Source organism: Plodia interpunctella, chromosome 13 (assembly GCF_027563975.2).
Source record: "Plodia interpunctella isolate USDA-ARS_2022_Savannah chromosome 13, ilPloInte3.2, whole genome shotgun sequence".
NCBI lineage: Eukaryota > Metazoa > Arthropoda > Insecta > Lepidoptera > Pyralidae > Plodia > Plodia interpunctella.
In genome coordinates, this window is record NC_071306.1 from 3,346,363 (window position 1) to 3,367,497 (window position 21,135).

The 21,135-nt window shown below is 32.9% G+C and overlaps 1 protein-coding gene across 9 annotated transcripts in view; it reads left to right on the forward strand.

Annotated features, from left to right (window-relative positions):
• Nucleotides 1-21,135, forward strand: part of Pgant9 (Polypeptide N-Acetylgalactosaminyltransferase 9) — a 183,416-nt gene that overhangs the window by 112,844 nt on the left and 49,437 nt on the right. The gene's annotated exons all lie outside the window — the stretch shown is intronic.

Consider the following 21,135-nt stretch of genomic DNA (forward strand, 5'->3'; position numbering starts at 1 on the left):
ACGGAACCAGATGGAAATGGGACTAGTGCATGTATGATGATATAATTTATGTTGCGTAAGCGCATATCGTAAGCATGGCACATTGCAATCATGGCTCATTGTTTTCAATAACGTTAATTTATGAATTATTAGGTGGTAATGAAATTGTCATTGTGATTTCGCTTTGTGAAGATTCAAGAAGAGTTTCGATCAATGTATGAGCCCCAAAATTTAAATGTTAAAGAATATGACAAATAAATTAAAAAATATATTTAGAAACTTAATAGATATCTAATTAGTATCGATCATGTTTGTAGTAACTACGTACAATTTAAAATAGATTAAATATTCAAAATGGACCAAACGGGAAAGTAGACCGATCGTTCCGGAGGGTTTTTCATAAGAATTACGAGAAAACTCAATATTTGCAACATTAATACACAATGTGTACACAGTAACAAGGAATACAATAAAAGCTTCTACACAAAAAAGTCAGAAAGTCAAAAGATAAAATATATATATTAGATTGGTTGAATTCGTGCGACTGAAGTCGTCGTTGTCATAAAAGTTTGTCTACGATCACGCCCTCGACTATTTTATTTGAATCTGTTAATATTAGTGTAGTACATACTGAAAAATACTATTTTATTTCATTCTGCTGCCAAACCTATCCACAAGGGTGTAACATTACGAGAAATGAAACGTACGCCCCGCACCAACCCTGTCAGTTTTATAACCAGTACCTTCAATAAATCTTACAGTACATCGTCGTAAAATAGTTATTATCAGTCATGTATTGGCACTGCCGTAAATAGCATATACGTGGGCCAGGTGGGTCTATTTGGGTCAGAGAAATGACTGTGCGATCCCCGACTACACTAAGGTCGGGTTGTCATGTCATCGCTGCGTACTGTTCTAGCGCGCGGGGTACACACAAATTGGTCGCATAAAACTTTACGGGCAAATACTCAAAATCTAGATATAGGTACCGCCAGACGCAAGTTGTAAAACTGAAATTTGATTTAGAATATGTCTGATTTCTTATAGTAGCTCATACCATTTTAATCTTTAACTTATGTGAGGTGTTGTCTATGATTGTTTTTTATGCAACAAAGTTATCTAAAGCAAACAAGTGTAATTCAGAAACGGCAATGCACATAAAATCATCAAAGAAGTACGACTAGTAATCAATTTGACGGTGCATACCGGGTCTAAAGGCGAAGGGCAGTGGGTGACCGCTTGCCCTATGCCAATTTCATCCAACCAAGTCACGAGCCGGCCACAAAATTGCTTTCTAAGTCTCTCACAACATTTCCCATCCGTACAGAGATCACGCCTTATGAATATTTTAGATGTAATGCCGGTGAAATTATCTAACTTGTTCAGAAATGTCGTACGTTTTTTTTATTGTATTTACTTATTACTTAATATTTTTTTGAGAGTGTTACTATTAATACTGCATGCATTTTTTGTGTTTCACTTATCGTATACATATACACATTAAAAAAAACTTGTGTTAGATTTTTTCAAAAGCACTTTACTTTGGAACGGCCGTTAATGGTTAAGTGGACCCTAGTCTCTGACGTTTAAAACCGGTGAAAACACATAATAAAATATTGATGTTTCCAATAAAACATACTATCAGTCTAAAAAGCAGGAATGAAAGATGAATCTTCTACGCTAAATTAAACAATTAAAATGCCTAAATGCTTATTACAATTTGTCGTTAAATACAAAATGTTTTATCATAAATCTAGTCCTGGCAGAAGGGGCCATCCCGAGAAATGATGGCTTGATATCGTCAGGATAGGCGACTAGGGATGCCGACGACGCCGACGTGTAAATTGGACACGAAAAAGTAGGAAAGCGAATCTGGGTACCAACGCTCAACGGCTGAGTAAAAAACCCGGGAAAACTTGCAGATGAGAGAGCGATATGTCATAAAATGATAATAAAATTACCCACCACATTTACAAGACTCACAAAATGGCTCTGCGGTATCATAATCACCGTTTATGAATATTACGTTTGCCTTATTGGCATAATAATATAATTAATTTGAGTTACGTTTTTACGGTTTCATGGATTCACAATGTGGTTTTGCCTTGAAGATTCAATGGCATTTGTTTGAATTTTACATCTCTTGAATCTTATTTTACATCTGATTTGAACATTAAAAAACTTTTTATCTATCTATCTATTTATTGAATACTTTATTGCAAAAAATTACAAAAACAAATTTCAAATGGTGTACAATAGACACAGATAAATTCTTTGAATTTGATATACATTTCAAAATTTGAGTCTGTCTCAATTAAAATGGATGTTTCGAGAGTCGCGGGTGTTGCCCGACTCTCGAGCTAGTAGAAAATAAAAGAAGCTAGATACGATTGCAAAATCTTATTCAAAAACTCATAAATTTAACCTCTACTGCACTTCCTTTCTACATCGTTGGCGATCAACTTACGTAAGTTTTAATTTTAATATACTTAAATTAATAAAATAAGGAGGAGCTCTATGGCGCAGTGGTTAGCGCGCTCGGCTTGTCATAGTGGCGGTTAAAACACTCTCACAATGGTCGCTTATTAGATGGGTGACCAAAATTGTCTTGACCTACCCCTATTGCTTCGGAAGGTACGTAAAGCCGTTGTCTCCGGTTGTATTTGCAGACGTTTAAATGGCTGTTGATCAATGATGATTAATGATACTTGAGTTAAGCTAATCGCGCTTTGCTCTTAAGACATTTGTTCTAAGAACCCTGCAATTAAGAACACTGGTATCTAGTTAATGATAGTTCATTACATAGTTAATCTAAGTACTAGCTCATTTACTTGGAAGGTACTCATTACAATTACTTAGTGCTTAAAAAATATCAGTGGGAAATCTGAAATTACTTGTTCCTAATATTTATTTATTTTGACAACCCAAGAGCGATTTGAGTTTTTTTTTTAAATGATTGTACTTTTGTTGGGCTAAAGTCTCGCCCATGAATAGAAAACAAAATAAAAATAAAAGTGAAAATGATATATTTATTTTTATCTATATATGTAATTTGTTATTGCTATCGTTGAGTTAGTCCTAATACTACGAAATTATAAAAGGGAAAGTTATTTTACTTTACCTGCTTAATCAATCTTAGTTTAAGGTATTGAGAAGGATTATAATCTTTATCGCGGAAAAATAAATGTTCCCGTGGGAAATTCACGCGGGCGAAGCCTCCAACTAAGCCATTAACAAGTATCCCTTAAAATTGGGACTAACTCAATCTTTATTTATCTTATTTGACTTTATAGCAATTATTTCATATTTTTGCTGCAAATCTGCTTAAAATCACGCAACATCAAATACGTCATTTCAGTTCTCATAGTACCTGTTATGAATCACAGAGCTCATCAGCGAACATGCGAAACTTGAGATTCAGATATCTAGAGGCGGCAAAAATTCGAAACTAATTATAAAGACAATAGATAATTAGTTGATTCACGCGACTCCGCTCCCACGCTTCGACGTTATGCCTGTTATGTAACTGCGTTGCGCGCGCGCGTAACGATGGAACGTAAATTGGATGATTTTGTTCGCGTCTGATCGTAATAAGTATTTATTTGTAACTAGCTTTTGCACGTGGCTTCGCCCGTGTGAGTTTCTCTACGAAAGCGAACACAAACTTTCAACTCCGTTATATATGGGGGTTGATTTTTTCATTAAAAAAGAAGTACCCTATATATTAATGGGGAGCCTTTAACAATATGCGTACCAAATTATATCAAAATCGGTCTAGCGGTTTAGCCGTAAAAGTGAACCGACTGACTGACAACTTGCTCATCATTACACAACGCCTTTCATATAAAAAAGGCCTTGAACCGAAGCAATCATAGTCTAAAAATTAATGAGAGATGACCACACGGCGACGCTTGGTACTATAGATGTATGGCTCCTTGACCCACATAATTACGTGGACAATAACAAGAAATACTGCGCTTGACATTTTCGTTTAAGATCTACGCCAGCCATTCGTTTCGGCTTTATGTTAATATCCATTTATAGATTTAAGTGCAAAGGTATAAGGATTTGATAATAATATTTTATCTAATCGTGTAACTAAATGGTTTGTTTGCTTACTGTTAGCTAAATGACGAGTGATATTACAAAATCAATATAATGTGTATTTTTAGATTCTATGTTATGGTGCGATGTAGAATCAGGTCTTTATTACTTACCTACATATTTTCGTTTACATACCCTTAAATACAATATGTACTGGTGCTGAAAATAACATAAAAAATACAATTGAATTGACTTCGAACACTATTCCTACCGAAATAAATTTATAGTATTACGTTATCACCACGCGATTGCGTCGACACACTTTTACATTCCTATTGTATCAATGACATAAATATGACCCTTGTTATATTCAAAACGCGTAACGCTGACTAAGCAATATATTTCCTGTATTTCCCATTCACGCATATGTAAGTACAAAATACGGTATTTGGCAACCCCAAGTCCCTTTAGTATTGCTAGCATAATGGAAGGCGTTTAGAACCGTGTAGATTTTACGTTTAGAACCTTTACATACTCATACAATTGAATGTTTCCTGTATGACATGGAAATATTTTGGTCAAGGTTTTAAATTGTTTTGATTTCGTTGTTTGTTCGAATGCGAATATGTCTTATACGAAAAACAAGCCTATTCCTTTAAACAGTTAGCGTCATAGAGTCATATCATAGCTAAATGTTAAATCTGCTTTTGCTATCATTATTCAGCAGTCAATCAGATGTAAGATCTCGAAATATTTCTCACGTCTATGCGCTTTTCCTATTATACCCACTTTCTTCAATTTTCATCACCCCTTCACGTATGCTTTGGCTTTATTTTATTATCAGATCTTTGGCAGCATACGTTTTCCTATATGACATTCGGCCAAGCCTTCTTTGTGCCTCTTCTACCAGAACCAAGTGAAAGCGATGTAAATATCTTGATAGTTATTATTTACCTGATCGGCTATAGATTGTTGTTGTGTATTATTGTAAGGAAGAGAGCAATATATTTTACCATGTTTACGACAGTCGACTAGTTACGGTAAGTTCAGTAATATTGAGTTAGTTTGTCCGACCTCAAACGTTTGTAGTTTTGGAACTCATAAGTGTCTGGGTTGTGTGGTCTGTAGTGTATTTGATGTCAGGGATGTGTGTTGTGTGTTTTGGTGGGTTTGAAATGTCATATTATTAAAATGTTCGATTAAATTGGAGATCCAATGTTATAAAAAAAAACCATAAATAAGGCTACAACAGTAGCTTAATTGCGTAAAAATACCATAAAACAACTAGTTGTTAAACTAACGTTCTCACAATGTACTAAGTTGCTTTCACTTACATAGGTTGGAGATACAGAAAATACCGACGCATTTTTAATCCGAAACAGAATTCCATTTCTCGGCCATTTATTACTGAAAAACCCCTGTGATTAAACGGTTGAAATACGTATTCGTTCTTCAATCGTGAGTGACGGATACAACATAATCTGCGTGAGGATCTGCGGAATTGTAAAAAAAACCCATGTCGATCATGCAGGGTGACGTGAGCGGGAATGCATATGCGTGTTGAGTAGACGAGGGTGGGCCCATAGGGCTGCCAAGGTAAATACGAGGAAAAATATACAGAATAAAAAATTTTTTTTTCAAAGTTTAATTTGCTGGAAGATAATAATCTGTGTTTTAGTTCACGCGCAGTGAGTCTCCTTCCTTGTTTTCTCTCTTGTATCTGTTGGTAGAGATTTCTTTGGAAATAAGTGTCACACGTGTGTTTTGATACCTACTCCACTTCTAATTAAATGAACGTAAACTGAAATCACGAATATGGCGACGGAGTCATTAATAAACCAAACAAACGATAATATAAGGATAACAATAAGGGATTTTAATACACTTACCCCCATAATATGAATCACTTACAGCATTTCACTTACAGAATGAAATTATGATTGAACACAATAAAATATTACACGTACATTACGCATTCCGATGGATAGTATATATACCCCAACATTTCAATAAAAGCAAAACCTGAACCTAGTTTACAGCAAATTTTAGTTTTGCATGGTATTCAATATAAAATGAAGCGAATATAAAATAAAATCTAATTGAATTTTCCAACTTGAATAAGATAAAAGCCCGACAGGTAGATGGGATCGCTAATTTTATGACATTGTAAGATGTGTCAGACAGTCCCTATCTTAAGGACTTTTCTTAATCTCAGGAAAATTATATCAGTTTTAATGATCTGATTCTTTTTAGCGCGACACTTTATATTGCTATAATTAAGTTTAATAGAAACGTCAACATCTACCATGTCGTTTAAATAATATTTGATTGTAAATGTAACAACTTATTTAAATTGTGTAAATATAATGTTGCGTTTGCTTTAACTATTACTACTCATAAATATGTATTTAATAACATAATATATATTTAAATATATATATATATATATATATATATATATATATATATATATATATATATATATATATATATATACCTGTATCTATATCTATATAAACGTGATACCTGTATCTATATCTATATAACTATCAGATACCAGACCTTGACTATGTACATCTAAAGTAAGGACAATTTAATATGTCACATTTGACATCTATCAGCCTATAGCTAAACTGTCAAAAAAAATTCTTTTGTGAGTATTATTTATTTATATAGAATTGTAAAGGTATCAAGCTGATTTTGTAACAAAAATTGTATGCCCTCCGTGCCCTCCGTTACAAGTTACTATTAAATTGGTGCTACTTTATCTGTTGGTAACCCTATCAGTTGAGTTATTTCTCACCCTTCATCCTAAATACCCCTAACACGCCTGAGATCTGAAATATGATTTATGTTCACTCTCTCCCGATTGGTAAGTGGATAATAGGGTACTTATCGATGGACGTGGAGAATCTAAAACGTCCAAATATACTGACGGTATATACCAGCTCCGTTTGATATCTATAGAGATGGTATGACGTCTATATTTATTTCCGGGTAGACAGAATTATGAATCGTAAGACTAGTAAACTAATACTAATATTTTCAGAGTTTAATAGTCATCACACAGATCTTATTGCATTCCATACGCGACGAAAAATAATTTTACAGAGGAATCAAAACCTATACAAATCTTACCATTAATCTAAAATCATGATATACGGCAAACAAGGAAAGCTGAAAACCGTTACTATGTAAATAACAAAAAATAATAATTAATAATCTAATCTTTTGGAACCTTCCGAGTCGCACTTGACCTGTTTTTGTAAATAGGTAAGTATAAATTTATCAGATGGAATGGAAAGTTTGATTGATGAAATCCTTAATTCAAGTAACATTACAGCAATAACAGGAAACTCCAAGACCTTATCGATCGCTCTATTCAGATTACATAATAAAATTGGTAGTATAATATTGAAGCAAAGGCAAGCCACAACTTTACCAATTCATTTCATATTTATCCCGCAGGACGCAATCTAATATACATCGGTCTCATTGTCCGGTTGTATTCACGAGCTTCAAATACGGTTATGTATATTAAATTGGATCTAATAAATAACCTCGTTTATTCTGACTATGAGTATGGTTGTTCTGATAAAGGTTTATTCCATCTTGAAATACTGTTTTCATCGTCTTGAGAATATCTTGATTCAAATTGAATATTAGAGGTATAAGATTAAATGAGAGGCTATATATAATTATTACTTCTTATTTTCTCTTTCTTCTCTTTCTATTTATTTTTGCATCATAAGAGAATACCAATATATAAACAAGAGAATTACATTCTTCTCGAAGCCTACTAGTGTGAAAAGATGTTTATTATTCAATCACGTAAATTCTTAACTTTTATTGGATGGCTTGATGAAATTTAGTACACGGCTAAAATGTATATACTGGAATACAACAAATACTTTCTGCCTCTGCTGTTATCTTCTCTAGGAGAGAAATCAGAGGATACATAAGTGATGATCCGCGGCGCAGCTTTTACCAACTTTAAAATCGATGAAATATTAGTATGTAGTATTTTTTTGCAAAAAATACTACATTTTTAATCTCCGTTTTAATCTAACCCAATAAACGTTTACACTCGTTTAATCTCGTTCTGTGTTTATTCAACAACTAAACGTAGAACCAATAAAACCAAACAGGATTGCAGTAGAATCGTATACGTAAAGGACTTGTGTCAACAGTGGTCATAAAGCTGCCATAGCACCAAAGGTCTGAATAGCTAGTACAGTAAACTCGTCAAGTTCTTATTCTAACTTCTATGCAGCGGGAATAACGGCAAATTTGCAAGGAGTTTGACCAGGTGGTTCTACTGCCGACTGTACAACACGAAGCAATATGTCAGTTCTGTTTAGCATAATAGAGGTGGCGTTTGTCGGTACAGACAGAATTGTATTGACGTTGACAGTACGTGTGTCGGGATATTGTTGAGATAACTCTGAACGTTGAAAAGCAATCTGTACAGATACATCAAGAAAGCGGTTACATTGACAATTGATTTGATTAAAGTGGAACTTTTTATTGTCACTTTTTTGTTATGAAAGTTTTTCTTAAATAATTTTCAGCTTATATGAACCTACCTACTGAGTCATCCGTCTCCTCCGCTTGCACGTGACCGTACCAATCTCATACTCACCTAAATGTAAATAAATCTATACATAAAGCCCATTATCAAAAGATAAATATATCGCAGAAATTCCGAAGTAATAAAGAGCGCGTAATAAATTGATGCCACAATAATAAGACGCGAAGTTTTGTTTGCTTCACCACCGAAAGGGGAAATTAATTTGGACAAAGTTTCAAATTACGACGCTTGTACGGTACCTACATGGAAGATAGTATTATGTTTTCTAAGATTGATCTGCATTAATTAATTTATAATTAAAGCGGGGTTTGGGTAATAAACTAATGGATAATTTTATCTTCTTCATCCTATTCATTTCTCATTTTTAAACCCCGACGGCAGGAAAAGGGGAGTTATACGTTTAACGTGTCTGTGTATTTACATATATGTCTGTCCGTGTGATCCTAGCAGCCAATCGGCTGAACCGATTTTGATCTAGTCTATTATTTGAATCGAGAGGGTTGGGAAGTGTCAGTTCTTTTCTAGCAGAAGACAACAATATTCGACTCGTGGGCTTCTTAAAGTTTTAATTTAGTTTTTATAATTAAAAACTGACATCAATATGTAGAAATGGCCCACGCGAAATGTCTTTTAATTCCATTGCTATTCCCATCATACCTACATTAACATTAGGAAAAGATAATTAAAACATATATTGCTTTCAAGACATTCATAATGTTATTCGTCTACTCTTTTGATCTCTCTCTTTTCATCATCTTTTATGTCGCGTATGTATCTTCTTAATATGAGCCATGATAGCCCCAGTCCCCTCAATTTATAAAGATTCGATTCTGTACTACATGATTCTAAGTACTCCAATGAGTAATTTACACCACAAAATCGAGTATATAAAATATCAATATTTAAAAAAAACTTCTTTTACTAATATAATTTATTGTTGACTTGTGACCTAGCCCGGCTTCACACGGCGACTGAATGAATGATAAATGTAAGCGAAAACTGTATCAAAATCCGTTGCGTATTTTAAAAAAAGAAAGATTAGAAACGGACAGACGCGCAGGACGACTTTGTTTTATATGTATTTAATAATTGTATTGAAAATATAATAATGAATAACCATTTCAGGTAATTTAAATTATTAATTTCTAAATGTTTCAACAATTTTTACTGCTCCTAGAATATGCCGATCAGGTGTGTCAGTTTTTTCACTAGCACTCATGTTTAGATATTGGCGGTTTTGTATAGCTCTATAGCGGAATGGTTCATCGTAAAATTTTATATTGAAAGGAAATATTTTGTGAATGCGTAAGCAGGCCCCGAATGGCATTTTCAACGCGGCTTTGTGATAATATCTCGTAATGTATGGATACTTTGAACCGTCGCAAATCTACTGTCTTTTTTTGTTTCACGTAGGAGTAAGATGATTTTCTAGGATTAAAGATTGACGAGAAAAAGTGCCTGTGAAGGTCTAATTTCTGAATAAATGATTTGAATTTGAATTTAGGTATAGTACCTACCTCAATGCGGTCGTGGTATTGGCGATAGCAAAAAATTGAGCGATTGTAAAGTGGACAGAGAAATATACACATCGTTCAAACATTTTGCCTGTGTATTAAATAAGATATGGCGTCTTTTTCAAAAGACAAAAACGAAATTGTATTACTAGAAAAATTAAATTATAAAAATCATTTTTTTTTTGTTTCAGGTAAAAGAACTGTACTTTATCACACACTTTGTACACGAGAGAGATCGGTAAGCAAACAGTTTGTGAACTCTAAATACAGTATTTATTTATCTAACTTGAGTAAATAATTGCAACTATTCTAGAGTGATTTATTGTTAGTCTAAATTTGTTTAGGACTTTATGTACATAACATGAAAATCATAAATACTATACTAAACGAAAGAGAATGTCAATAATATAAAACAACGTATGTATATTATTGTCTCTTATTGTACTAATAACATAGCAATAAATACCCTTTTAATTCCCTATGAAATACTCTTTTGTTATATTTTGCTAAAATTTTTAAACTGTAATGCACATAATACCATAAAAGTACCAAAGGGTTAAGTACAAAAGGTTGTCTTAATGCTAAAATCATTATCTAACAGTCAACCATTGGGAATGCTATGTGTTTGTGTCTATTACTATGCTCTTAATCTTAATAAATACGTTTTACAGATAAATGTACGTATAACTAACATGGATTGGATAACGTATCCAAAACTTAGATAAAATTCTCTATTCACAAATGGGGTCATAAATTTCAAAATTAATCTTTTGGAAGTAATAAAGCTAATCCAGCGCGCTGCTGACACACACGAAGGGGTTAAAAGATTTCTAAATTTCTATTTGGACTACGTTCATGTTATGGTTTTTATATCCACTCTTAACCTTGGTTCAGATAGATAGATGAACTCTTTATTAAACCATCTATAAAGGAGTCTTATGACTCCTTGATTAAACCATCTATAAAGGAGTCTTATAACAAGTTATTCAAATACAAATGGGCGTAGAGGCGGACTTGTCGCAAATTCAATTTCTTCCTGCCAACCCTAACCATAACGGTCAAGGTTTAGGTTCATAGCGATGAAAGAGTGGAGTTTTTCGCCTTGGTTGAATTCCACAGGGTCTTAGCTGTAAAACATCGTTTACATTGAGTCTGAAATGTCGTGAGATAACCTACACACTGGTTGAGACTTTAGCTTATTAATATGATTTTTCTGGAAGGCGGTAAGTAGTCATGTCAGAAAGTCATGTCACCTTTAGGTAACGAATAAAATCTGACACCAGTCAGTATTTATTGTCGTTATAAAAATGTTGTGTTTTAGAAAAAATATTTTTTACTTTTATGTTAACTCTTACATGCTAAAAACCTGAAGTTCCCAAATGTTCTCAATTCATAACATGTGTATGTTATAATATCTATATAATGCTTATATATAAGCTTATTTTATAAGCAATGAGAAGAGATAGGTCTGCAAAATTTGGGCCCAGGCAGAAAACAGATGTAAACGGTTTTTATCGTGGCGAAAACTGGACGAAAACGTTTGAGCCGAGAATTAACTCATCTCTGGCTGTGAGACTTATAAAATCAACATTAAACTGGATCGTTACTTGGTGAGTACTGCTTAATAAACACGCGAAAATTAAACATGTTTATAGTCTCCAGTTTATGGAGAGAGAACTCCTGGCTAAAGAGGTGAATTTATCACATTTTTATTTTCATATGCGTCGCGTATTTTCTCTTGAATTCATGATTAAGTATCGTAGTAAATATTTTTAGTGTAGTCAAACGCTGCAATAGAGTATATTTAAACTTGCCTCCAATTTGGTTAGAAAAGCGTCTAATAACATTGTTATAAAATATTCCATTATATAACGCAATTTGATTTGCTTTTCTTTAAGGTGGTTCTCAGAGCGTTTCGAAAGCTGCGGTCGCGCTGTCATTACAATTTTTAAAAATTAAACAAAGAGAAGAGTTAGTTTTACTATCTAACTTAAAAATAATTAATCTATACTGTGGTAATAATGTTAATTTTGTGAATGATTGATTTTGGATATGATTTCTTTCTCGAGAAAATTGATAATGACATGACGGAATGACAGCGCGGCCACAGTTGGTCGAAACGCTCTGAGAACCACCCTTTAATGTGAGCCATTTAACAGAACCTAACACGATGGCACCATCTGATGATCGAAGACACGTTAGCCACCATTATTATTTACTGAAATAGATTTAACAAACGCGACAATATTTTAAATTTAAGATATCAAACCCATACTAATAAACTGAAGCGTTTTCCTCGAACAAGATTCCACCAATTTGGGTGAGCAAATATGCCCGGAAAGGCAAGTTTCGGCGTAAATACGACACTTTAACTTGTTAACTAGGTGTAAGTGATCCTACTAGTGGTCTGAGAATGAAATGATGTGAGAACTGTGTGAGAAATTCACATTTTCTTTGGAAACATGATCTTGACCGTTGCATCGGAAATATTTGTGCCATTGTACGTATACGTTCCAATTGTGAAAAACGCTAATCAAAATATGCAACTCTATATTGCTATTAACTTCTGAAGCATTAATCCCGTGTATACTATAACTTTATAAGAAATTTTTCATTCTAACTCTTAAAATATTTTCTACTTTCTTTGCGAAATTTAAGTCTCCTTAGTAAGAAGTTAATATAGAAAAGCCGGTATAGCGATACAGTCCAAGCCAGTAAATTCGGTCCACGAAGTACTTTCCTTTATTTATAGTCCCCACAACTAAGTGCAGAATGCTTCTACTGCGGTTTGCTATTACGTTGCCCTCTCGGTTGCTAAATCCAATTAAGAAAAATCAACTACTTGTGTTTCATTTTAAGGTTCCTTTTTTAAATATTATCTTATTTGTAGGTAACAAAATAAACAATGAAAAAAAAAACATTGTAGGTAACAATATAAACATTAAAAAATAAATAAGAAATTATTTAAAAAAGGAACCTTAAATTCGAAATGAAACACAAGTTGTTGATTTTTCTTAATTGGATAATGCTTCGCGATAATGCTTCAATTCGAATTTTAAACAAATTTCCTATTTATTTTTCGAATGTTTATATTTTCGGTGTTACAGGAAACTAATTAACTACAGTGAATCTATTACACGTAAACAAATGACAGATATGTAAATAAATGTTTTCGTACAATCAAAAATTAAATATTTTCTTATATGTTCTTGCTCTATATTTTGTACTTCGAACATCGTGAGTATTTGAAGTTGAAATTCTGTGTGGTCCGGAAAGTTTCAAATCCTTCTATGATTTATATTCCATACTTCTGTTATTTATACATTCTAAAAATATCACATTCATCGCAAACATATTCTGATAATAAATGTGCGTATGTAATTATGAGAAAAACATACGCCGATATTATTACTTTTCTCAATTATATCCAATAGTCCCATCCGATTTTATTTTATTTATTTATTTTATTTATAACACGCTAGCAGCTCATTAAGCTGATGCGTGCGTGTCTTGAAGTTTGGAGATTTTATCCAATCTGTTCTTAAAACTGTTGACTGAAGGTGCAGTGACAATATTCTCATTAAGTTTGTTCCAGTCTCGAATCACACGATTGGATAGAAAATTACTCTTTGGTTTTCAAGGTTCATATGTTTTATTCCTTAGTGACGTGACTAATTTAGTTGCCCTTCATTGAATATTTTCAATCAGAGTAATATTTTTTTTGAAGTAAAGGTCCCAGATAACGTAGGCGAACTCCAGCAGCGGTCTTATGTATGTCTTATAAAGCTTAATAAAAGTTAGACTCATGAGAGATTTACGAATTAAGTATAGAATCGAATTTTCCTTCTTCACTATGTTGATTATATACGTTCCCAAATTTTAATCCTTTTAAGCAATAAGTTTGGATTGTTGCTACAGGTTTTGTCCTTAGATCAAAGGCTTCAATGAAAATGATCGGATCCGAAGTTTTGCTTTTGTGGTCTACTTTAACTATTTCTATGTGGGAACGGTCAAAGGATTTATCCATTGTAATAATGAAATACTTGCGAGTAGAGCACACTTAAGCTTTTGCTAGTAATTACTAGCCTAATTATTAATAGCGGATCCATTTTTGTTGTTTTTAAAATTGTATTGTGATATTGTTACATTTAAAATTGTACAGCAAACAGTATTTTTTTCATTGATATCTAATTTTACTAGAGATTATAATAGAGGTTCTAAAATGACTTTTTTTTTGTATATATCAAAATGCTTATGAAATTTCCACATCTTCACAATTTCATGCAACAAAGTATGTATTGTTGCCGTGTAAACCACTAAACTATAGACTCTTTTATATATAATTTCTATAAATATAGCTTACAATTCGAACAAATTAATCTAATCGATATCGAACGAAAATTTTAATTTAATTCCTACTCTAGTTCAATTTCCTTTTAGCGTGTGAATTTTACTGTACCCGCGATGCCGATATCTGATTGTCAACAGCAATGAAATTTCGTCTTTATTTTGTTTGCGATAAAGTTTAACAGGTTTTCGTGGATTGTGTAATCATGTTTGGTTTTGTGAGGATGGTTGCTGATCGTAAACTTGGTCAACGTTATGTTTATAGCATTATGTGAATACGACAGATGGTTAGTAATTGGATCAAGACATTTTTTTTACGAATCAATACAAACAAAGTCGCTTTCCGCTGTCTATCCCTATGTATGATTTAGTCTTCAAAACTAGAGAACGGATTTTGATGCGGGTCTTTTTAATAAATAGTATGCAGACATACATGTTCCAGATCATTGAAAAAAAAATATTTTTCATCTTGACCTACCCGGCTTTGAACCCCGGACCTTCAGAGTACCGGACCGGCATGATGGTCATTAGGCTACAGCGCTCGTGATTCGTCATTCGTAGTAGTATTTTGTCAGTCTGAATAGCATATACGTTGATTTTAAAATACACAAGTGTCTGAGCAGAAACGTAAAAAGGAAATATAATATTTGTATTTCAGCAGATTGCAGTATCCTATTTAACTGAAACTTGTATTTTACTGGTCGTATTTTTATTTTCTTGCAACTTTTCTATAAGTATAACGTAGAATTCAGCAAACAAAGGATCAGAGCGAGTTCTTTCACTTCTGATATTTCTTTGTGAAGTAGACTTATTTACATGAAGCTCTACACGATTGTAATATTTCTAGAGATTGTTTGTCTTTTGGTTCAAGAAATTGTCTCTCTGAAATGTTCAATACATGTGTGCTTATGGTTAAGTAAGTTTCCAACAGTTTATTAGCCAATATCATTATATACGATGATGTTTCACTTAGTAGAAAATTATTGATGGAGCCTTTTAAATCACAATGATATTCATCTGTGGCAATAAAACTGTCAAAGCAATTTTATAATCTATCTCCTGGTAATAATAAACAAATTGCCACGATTTATGTTAGCGTGAAAAGTGTCGCTTTTATCTTGTCTCGTTTAATATTTTAAAAGGAGACTTTTTAGGTCAAAGTTTCCTCAGATTTTAGTGGTTTTGTATTTATTTAGTTTGTCGTGACTGCGAACTTCTCAGATTTGTAAGTTATGAAATTTACACAAACTTTGTTGTAAATAGTCGCGTAAAATAAAGCCTTGTTTTATGTCTTGTTCGCTAATATTATATTTTCACATATATTTTTAAAATCTGACAGATGAGATTGTTATTATGCTTGAAATTTTTTAAATGATTTCTAAACGATGTGATGTGATTCTTTATCCTATCTTTCTTACATTTGAGTGTTATCCTGATTTCTTCTTCAGTTGTTAAAAGTTAGAGCTCTTTCTTCTTCGATTTGCCGAGTCATCGGTATCCTCAGTTATCAGACCAATTCCATGTCAATGACATTCAATCAGTGCATTTTATTGTACATGCTTACTTTAATCTATTTGTTTTGGTACCAACCTGAGCTGCTCGTATTGTATCGTATGATTGATGCAACTATACTTATACAGCTAGATAACATTATTATTAAAAGAATGCATGATAGGATAGTAAGTAATATTACATATATACTAAAGTAAAAATATTTTGGTTTTAATACATTACGAACTCATTTAAAAGTGAAGTCAGTTTGCGTACATCAGATTAATAAGCTAATATAAAAGGAGATCTTCAAAGTTAACATCGTAAAGGAAAACAAACTAATTTTAAACAAAGTTTTCGAATTCCGCCGCAAAGTCGACCGTATTGTCGGCGCCCCACGTTGCTATTCTATACAAAACTTTGATACATGGCCAGGCTATAAAATCCAGCTTCACCCAACAACGTCTAAGCAATTTGAACAGTTTATAAACCTTATTGCCTTTCAGTTGAGCCTTCATAGATGCCAGCACCATTTTTAGACGTAATCGCTCATATAAGCCAAAAAGTTAAGTGAAAAAATAATACAACACAGACACAGACAGTGATATATTTTTTGTTTAGATTGAAAATATATCAACGTTGTTAAAAGAAAACATTTCATAAATTTGAAATACATTTTATACTTATTAAATTTAACATGAGTAGTAAAGATAAAATTATGAGAGAAATACAAAAGTTATACGACTAAAAATATATTATTTTACTGAACATATTATATTGATATTAAAATTTTTATATTTTGCAAAAACGTATATTAATATGTGAGTCAATGTTTGCAAGTGCGAACAGGTGAATAGCGTGTCAAAACCAACAGTGTTTCGTTGTCAGTACAGATATTTTTACTTTTTATTTCGTCCTAGTAATTTTTTTTTACCATTTATATCGATTAGCAATGAAATTTTATCATGGAAATTTTATTCTTATATTATACTCAGCTTTCAGGTTTTTTTGAATACTATCTCGTTTAACACTAGTGCTCATCGTCCAGTCTGTGTCGGACTGTACTCTATTGCGGGTAGATGTCAAAGAGCGACGAGCAGATTTTATTTTTTTAAACGCCCGCTCCACTCGCGTTTTACTTCGGCGGCCATTTTATTTTTTACTTTTTTTCAGGCCAGTGTCGGTAACGCTCTGTACATGGCTGAATTGTTTGCCAATGAAGTTCGGTGGCATATTTTTTTTTCAAGGGATACGGGCGTATCGATTGCACCGAATACTTTCATGGTGGTGAATTTACAGCGTGGTTTTACTCGGTGTAATTCTGTTCTTTATTGGCAACATTAATAGTACGTTCCTTTTTAATGCTCGGTATTATGACATAGACAAGAATTGATAATATTTAATGTTGATCTATTTTGGAATGTGTTACATTGATGTTCCGGCGATAAATTCAGTGTTCTCAAAAATGTATTCCCTTAAATATTTCCAGAGATTGACTAAAGAAATTATGATCGGAAGTTATCTCAAGTTTCTCGGTTATTCAAGAATGTCTCCGAACCAACTGCGTGCGTTCTTGAAAATGTCGACTACGGCATATTGCTAGCTATAGATAACGCCCTTGTCAGAATTTTCTCAATTGTCAACCGATGACAATCGACCGCTGATTAATAATAAATTGCTAATTTACAAATCGATTGTTCATCATCATCTGGAAAACATGATCTATCAACACTACATAACATAACTCAAGAGTCAATATTTTGTTATGAAACTAGAGAACAGAACTACTGGGATACGGCGGATTTATAGAATACGTCATCATCACTAAGATATAAAACTATTTCACCTTATTACCTCTCTCCCTCACACCCATCGCACCCGAATAAATACGCATCATTATGCACAGTCTACAAATCTTGTGTAATAAATTACCAAATAAATATTTGATCTCAAGTCTAGGTCAAATCGGACACGGCAAAACAACGCTGTCAGTTAAGCGGTCGAACTGTTCTAACGTACATCTAATGCGTCAGTGATACATCAATCACTTGACCTTTGTTAAGCCTCATCCATAAACGTCTACCTATATCAAGGAACGGGAAAGACGATTAACTTGCTAGGCCATAATTTATATCACCGATAGCGCACTTGGATTTGGAGAATTGTGATTTATTATTAAAGTGTGCAAAAAAAGACTTGTTTAATCTGGTCAACATGGTTATATAGCTCACAGCTATTAATAAAAAAAGTGAAAGACGATTTCAACTTTTATACTTTCGCGTTGCGTAATTATATACTAAACAACAGGTATTAAACGCGCACATACCTTTTTTATTGTTGTGTGCGACGTCTGTCCGATAGAAGATCGGATACGTCTGGGAAATAAAAAAGGTATGTGCGCGTTTAACACCTGTTGTTTACTATATAAGACGATTTCAAAATTATAACACTCTGAATAATCTCTGACAGAGTCTATCTAATAACCTAAGAATTTTGTGATATGGCATACATTAATAAATTATTTACCAACATTGAAAACACGTTAAGTAGCTGAAAGGAGCGAAACGTCTGAAAAGAGCAAAACGGCAATCGTCATTCAGTGAACGAAGTAAATACCACATTTAATCATCTCCTTTCAATCGAGCTATTCGTAGTTAATCGGGCTGATGCTCTTTTGGCTCTCACGCTTTGATTAGAAGGCGCCTGAGGAAGTGAAAAATAAAAATTGTACAGATGGAGAACTCTCAAATTTTATTTTTTAAATAGCTTTTATTTAGTATAGCCTATCCTCAAGTTTGTCTGCAATTGAATTCTTATTTACTTTCGCTTATGCTATAGAGGTGAAATTTCTCACGTTTTTTTCACTTTCAGTTCAATGATGATACATTCTAATGATAAGTGTGACTTGATAGTGCACCGAGTATTAACTCTAAACGAGTGAACTCCTCAACAGTTTATTTATTGTATAGACATGATTTTTTATCAAGCTATCAGAATCAGAATAAAGATTAATTAATTTTTTTGTAAAATTATACTTGATTTCATTTTTAAATTTAATCAGCACTAGGATACTACAGGCCAAAATATTAATTTTTATTAATATTTTGGCCGGATATTAATAAGTTTGAAACAAAATTATATTTTTATTAATGTGTTTGGTTAGGTAGTAGTTAAAAAGCGAAACTAGTCCTAATATTTTTGTTAGATAAGTATTGAATTGTTCTGTACAATCTTTACTTTGTTATAAGGGATATTAACTCAGTCAAGTCAATTGAGTCATTAGAATATAGAAGCGGGCTTTCAAAATGATCACATCCTATTTATTAATTTAAGTCATCCATTTTGTTATAAATTTGTACATATAATTGACTTAAATTGAGAGTGTGCTTAGAAAATTTTAATAATGTCTTTCACTTCTTGTACTAAATCGTAAATCTACTTCCAGCAAATCCTACTTGATTGATTGCTCAAGTTTTGTTTAATTATATTATTAACGTATAATAAAAGGTGTATGTATTTATTGTATTTGAATTCAATAACTAACGTTCTCCGCGGCGAGAATCGAAATGGAACATATATTTTGAGCTCGACAGGTCTTGTTGCGGTTATATTGTTGTTAGGATGATTCACATAATATATATAAATGAGAAAGTTAATTCTATGTGGTTACAAAGGCGTTGAATATAGTTTTGGAATTACAATTCAGCTTTTTGGTTTGAATATAGTAACTATTTATGGTTTCTGGTTTTCTTTTTTGTATAGGTACAATCCAATGATAATGGATTTACTTGAATTATTCATATTGCATGCCATTAAATTACAAATACATAAAACGGCCATCGTAAATCAGTCATCGTAATAATAACTGACAAACACACTTTGATCGCATTAACAATGACGAATATAGATTCGTTATTGTTAATGCGATCAAAGTGCCTAAAATATTAAAATTTGATCCAAGTTTAAATGGTGGCCAGATGCTATTTCAAAATATAAATAAATATAATGTACCTACCTATTGCAATTTGGAGCGGTCGCCTCGACGAAGGAGAACATGGATGTGTCAAAAAGTTTAAAATTTGAAGCAAGTTTAAATTTCTATCTGAATATTCTTGGGTAGCAATACCCTCCCAGTTTGCCACATCCAACAATATTGTTGTTACTACATTTATTTAATTTGTCACTTGCCGCAGCTTGTGGCGCCTGCGGTCTTGGTGGTGTAATGGCCTTTGCCTTTACTTTTTTTTTATTTACTGTCGTTGACACAGTGATGCTTGTGGCGACAAGAAGTTTGCTTTTTTTTATTTGATTTCTTATATTTATATTATTGTTAACTTTTGTTTGGTATATGTATATTAAATTCAATACTAATCCCAAAAAAAATGAGAGAAAACGGACGAAGAAGATATTGAATTAAATGGTTACAACCTTAATTTGCGTGAATTAAAAATATTGTTCTTAAGTATATTATGCTTTTCTACAAAGTTAAATATCGAAAACAATCGCGTCTTAACCCCGTCGAATAATTTCAAAGGAAGATTACGAAATCTTTATTTGGACAAAATTCATCAAAAAATTTGATAAAAGCTGACATCACATACTCGTAAATAAAATAGTGAACCCTTTTTTCTTCCTTATAAGATGGACAAGAGCAGAATTTTTTTTACTATCTTGTAGTAAACTACAAGACAGTAAATTTTCTCCCGGAATGCGTAAAACACGTAATCATAAATAAACTGCCGAAAAGAAAAGACAAAAAAGGAAAATGCAACAGACCCTGCCAATCAAGAAAAAGGTAGAGACGTAAACTTCTACGGGACAGTAGCAAGGGGACGTGAGCAGCGTCGTAATCGCAATTCTCACAGAACGCTCCCGCACCATTAAGCACGAAAGGAGCGATCGAATGGAAGAGATTAACTTACACCGCAGCGTCTAAACGGCGTCCCAGACTACTCCTGCATTGGCAGCTGGCGATGGAAGCGACACTTTTTGTTTATTATCTAGTCCGATTGATTTATTGTTGTTTCGGAGACAGCGGACGGCTTCATAATAGGAATGACGTTGCGGTTCCTTTGATTTATTAATTGTTTTTCTTCTTTTGAAATTTTCAAAGAAATACACATTTTAAAAAAGACTGCGAAGTTGTGATAAAGTTAAATGGAAGAAATA